The 5,000-nt window shown below is 41.4% G+C and overlaps 1 protein-coding gene across 3 annotated transcripts in view; it reads left to right on the top strand.

Annotated features, from left to right (window-relative positions):
- The window catches only part of LOC113820313 (inositol hexakisphosphate and diphosphoinositol-pentakisphosphate kinase 2), a 124,488-nt gene that overhangs the window by 10,369 nt on the left and 109,119 nt on the right, over nucleotides 1-5,000 (top strand). The window lies entirely within an intron of this gene.

Below are 5,000 nucleotides of genomic sequence, written 5' to 3'. Positions count from 1 at the left end.
CTCCTCCTCCTCCTCCTCCTCCTCCTCCTCCTCCTCCTCCTTCTCCTTATTCCCACCATCCCTCCCTCTCCCCCCCTCCTCCTCCTCCTCCTCCTTATTCCCACCATCCCTCCCCCTCCGCTCATCCTCCCTCTCCCTCTCCCATTTCCACTCCCCCCCCCTCTTCCTAACCTTTCCTACTTCGGTTCTTCCTCCTTTCCCCCTTCTTGTCCCCCACTTCCTCTTCCTTAATGTCCATTAACAAGGTCTTACATGCATGAAAAACACAGGAACTACATTTTTATGGGACTTGCTTAAGTGACTGTGAAATGTAGTATTGCAAAAGCAACTCCTTATCCTTCATATAAAAAAAAAAGAAACTGAAAATGGCAATTAAAAAAAAATGCGAATGAAAGTTAGAATTGGATGTATTTTTTTTTCTTTTCATATGTGTATAAAAACAATCAAAATGACAGTTTTAAAATTTGAATGATAATCGGAAGTATTTATTGTTTATATTTATCGTTTTCTTCTTTTCTTTTTCATTCTTCTGTAGTATTTCATTCGCTGTTATAACTCCAGTAGAACAGTGGCGGAGTGAACGAAAAAAGTGGGAAAATGAAGTAGATTGAACGGGACCTAAATGTTGTGAGAACTATGCAGTCTCTTGTTTATTGTTATTACTGTTGTTTGTCTTATTTTTGTTGTTATTATTATTATTATTATGTTGGTTATGGTTATTATTTTTGTTATTATTATTATTGATTATTAATATACTAGTGATAAGGATTATAATAATGATTATTATTATTATGATGATGACGGTTAGGTTTATTATTGTTGTTCTTGTTATTATTATTTATTTTTTGGGTTATTGTTCTCGCTATTTTTGTATCTTCATCGCAAACCGAGTATTGATTATTATTACCGCCAATATTTATAATTATTTTTGGGTATATTATTCAATTTTGTCTTTAGTATATATGTTATTTTATTCTTAGGACTTTAATGTGCGTTGTAAAAAAAATTATATGAGGAATTGGGGAAAAGTGGACAGTGAAGAAGAGATAAGAAAAGTAAGAGAGAAGTAGAACGGATAAGTAAGATGAAAAGAAAAATGAGAAAAAAAGATAGTATGGGATAGTGGGGGTAAAAGAGAATTCAGGACGGCGGTAAATTCCCCTTTTAAGCTTCACCCCCTTCCCCTCCCTCCCCCTCGTTCCCCCTTCCCGTTCCCCCTCCCCCTGCCTGCCCACCTCATCCTCCTCTTTTTCCTCCTCCTGTTAGTTTTTTTCTTTTCTTTTCTTTCTTCTGCTTCTTCTTCTCCTCATCCTCCTCCTCCTCCTCCTACTGCTACTTCTACTCCTACTCCACCCCTCCTCCTCCTTCTCATCTTCCTCCTCTTTACATACGTCTCTCTCCTTATCCCTTCCTTCCCCTTCCCCCCCTTCCTCCTTCACCCTCCTCCCCTCTCCCCCTTCTCCCCCTACCCCTACCCCCGTCACCCTTCACCCTCTTCTCCCTCCTCCCCTCCTCCCCCCTCCTCCCCTACCCCCTACCCCTTGCCACATCACCCTTGAAAGTCTCACGAGGCAGCCAGGGTACGCGTCCTGGGAGTCTGCGAGTCCGCTTGCGTCTCGTGAACAAGTGGGTTAAGGGTAAAAGGGGGGTGTGAGAAAGAGAGTTTTTTTTTTTTTTTTTTTTTTTTTTTTTTCTTAAGGGGTGTGTGGGGGGGGTAGCGGGGTGTAGGTAGGGGGAGGGGTGTAGGGGGTAGCGGGTGAGGGGGGAGGTGTGTGGGGTAGCGGGTGAGGGGAGAGGGGTGTGGGTGAGGGGGAAGGGGGGAGGGGTGTGGGGGGTAGCGGGTGAGGGGGGAGGTGTGTGGGGAGGTGTGTGGGGGTAGCGGGTGACTGGGTAAGGATGGGGGTTGGGGGGTGGGGAGTCTGTTGGCAAGTGGGGACTGTTTGCTTCCTTGTGTTTTGGGCGTTTGTTTTGTTTTAAGGTTTTGTTTGTATGGGCTGTAGGGTTTGTGTTATTTCGTGCTGGGTTAGTAGTAGGGTGTTTATAACTTGCGAGGGTAATAGTAGATGCTTTATTGTTATTATTATTTTATTAACTGTTGTTGTTGTTATCATCAGCAGCATTATCAACATTATTATTATTATTGTTATTATTATTATTGTTGTTATTATTATTATTATTATTATTATTATTATTATTATTATTATTGGTATTCTTATTCTTATTCTTATTATTGTTGTTGTTATTATAATAATAATAATAATAATAATAATTATTATTATTATTATTATTATCATTGTCATTATCATTGTTCTTATTCTCATTATCGTTATTATTATTATTATTATGTTCTTCCTCGTATTTCGCTTAGGCTTGGATGATTTTGTTAGGATCTTCTTGTTGATAAAAATAGTTTTATTTTTGTTTTTGCTTGTGGATATTGTTTTTATTGTTGTTGTTTGTTGTCGTTCTTTTATTTGTTGTTATTTCGTTTTAGGAATGCTTAAAAGGCGGTTGAAATTGTGGATGTTTTTTTTGTTTATTTTTATTTTTCTATTTCTTTTCTTTTTGAGGTTGCCCTTTCCCGGCCTTTGTGGCTCTATTTTTTCGTATAATTCTTCTCTCTCTTTTTCCTTTCAAGTTTCTCCCCTTCTTCCACCTCTTCCTCTTTCCTTCCCCTCTTCCTGTTTTCTTCCCCTTTCTTCTTACACCTCCTCCACCCCCCCCCTCCTTATTCTTTCCTTTATCCCTAATTGCTCTCTTTTCCTCTCCCTTCTTATCCCTCTCTCCTCCTCCCCCCCCTCCTCCTCCCCTTCCTTCTCCTCCTCCTCCCCCTCCACCCCCTCCTCCTCCTCCTCCTCCTCCTCTTCCTCCTCCTCTTCTCCACCTCCTCCTCCTCCTCCTCCTCCCTCCTTTCCACCATCCGTATTCAGAAAATATGCAGATAACAATGGCTCTCCTGTGTCAGCACAACCCGATCTCCGGTGACTCGTTCGCGCATTTGGCTCACTCGCCGGCGCTGGCGGAGGCGGAGGCGGCGGCGGGTGATGCTGCCGGACCATCGCGCGCCGCTCGCACACGCACGCACGCGCTTACACAACACACGACATATATATATATACATATACACATGCACATGTATGCATATGTGTATATATATATATATATATATATATATATATATATATATATATATACATTCACATTCACACTCACATTCACACACACACACACACACACACACACACACACACACACACACACACACACACACACACACACACACACACACACACACACACACACACACACATACATACATACATATGTGTGTTTATGTATATGCGTACATATGTATGAAATTTGTTTGTTGGTATGTGTGTGTGTGTGTGTGTTTGTTTGTGTGTATGTGTGTGTGTGTGTGTTTGTTTGTGTGTATGTGTGTGTGTGTGTACGTACGTAAGTGTTCATGTGCGTGCGTGTATGTATGTATGTGTATGTGTGTGTGTCTATGTATATGTGTGTGTGTATATATATATATATGTATATATATATATATATATATATATATATATATGTGTGTGTGTGTGTGTGTGTGTGTGTGTGTGTGTGTGTGTGTGTGTGTGTGTGTGTGTGTGTGTGTGTGTGTGTGTGTGTGTGTGTGTGTGTGCCTGTGTATGTGCTCGCCCGCTCGCTCGCATGTGTTTGCATTGTCTCATCAAAAAAATCTATATTTTTTATATGACAGAGTTTTTTAGGGTTGCTTCAGCGGCGTCATGATCGGGTGGGTCGGCTCTGTGCGCTTCGGCGTCTGTCCCGAATCTGTAATCATGTGCACACTTTCTTCATGTGGGATTCTATTCTCATGTAGACACTCATGTGCACACTTTCTTCATCGCCCTTATGTGGGATTCTATTCTCATGTAGACAGCAAAGAGCAATCATGTGCACACTTTCTTCATGTGGGATTCTATTCTCATGTAGACACCAAAGAGCAATCATGTGCACACTTTCTTCATCGCCCTTATGTGGGATTCTATTCTCATGTAGACAGCAAAGAGCAATCATGTGCACACTTTCTTCATGTGGGATTCTATTCTCATGTAGACACTCATGTGCACACTTTCTTTATCGCCTTAATGTGGGATTCTGTTCTCATGTAGACACTCATGTGCACACTTCATCATCGTCTTAATGTGGGATTCTGTTCTCATGTAGACACTCATGTGCACACTTTCTTCATGCGGGATTCTGTTCTCATGTAGACACCAACGAGCAATCATGTGCACACTTTCTTCATCGTCTTCATGTGGGATTCTATTCTCATGTAGACACTCATGTGCACACTTCTTCATCGTCTTAATGTGGGATTCTGTTCTCATGTAGACACTCATGTGCACATTTTCTTCATCGCCTTAATGTGGGATTCTGTTCTCATGTAGACACTCATGTGCACACTTCATCATCGTCTTAATGTGGGATTCTGTTCTCATGTAGACACTCATGTGCACACTTTCTTCATGCGGGATTCTGTTCTCATGTAGACACCAACGAGCAATCATGTGCACACTTTCTTCATCGTCTTCATGTGGGATTCTATTCTCATGTAGACACTCATGTGCACACTTCTTCATCGTCTTAATGTGGGATTCTGTTCTCATGTAGACACTCATGTGCACATTTTCTTCATCGCCTTAATGTGGGATTCTATTCTCATGTAGACACTCATGTGCACACTTCATCATCGTCTTAATGTGGGATTCTGTTCTCATGTAGACACTCATGTGCACACTTTCTTCATCGCCTTAATGTGGGATTCTGTTCTCATGTAGACACTCATGTGCACATTTTCTTCATCGTCTTAATGTGGGATTCTGTTCTCATGTAGACATTCATGTGCACACTTCTTCATCGTCTTAATGTGGGATTCTGATCTCATGTAGACACTCATGTGCACACTTTCTTTATCGCCTTAATGTGGGATTCTGTTCTCATGTAGACAC

Source organism: Penaeus vannamei, chromosome 29 (genome assembly GCF_042767895.1).
Source record: "Penaeus vannamei isolate JL-2024 chromosome 29, ASM4276789v1, whole genome shotgun sequence".
NCBI lineage: Eukaryota > Metazoa > Arthropoda > Malacostraca > Decapoda > Penaeidae > Penaeus > Penaeus vannamei.
Note: the sequence above shows the minus strand (reverse complement) of the source record. Positions and strands in the feature narration are given on the sequence as shown.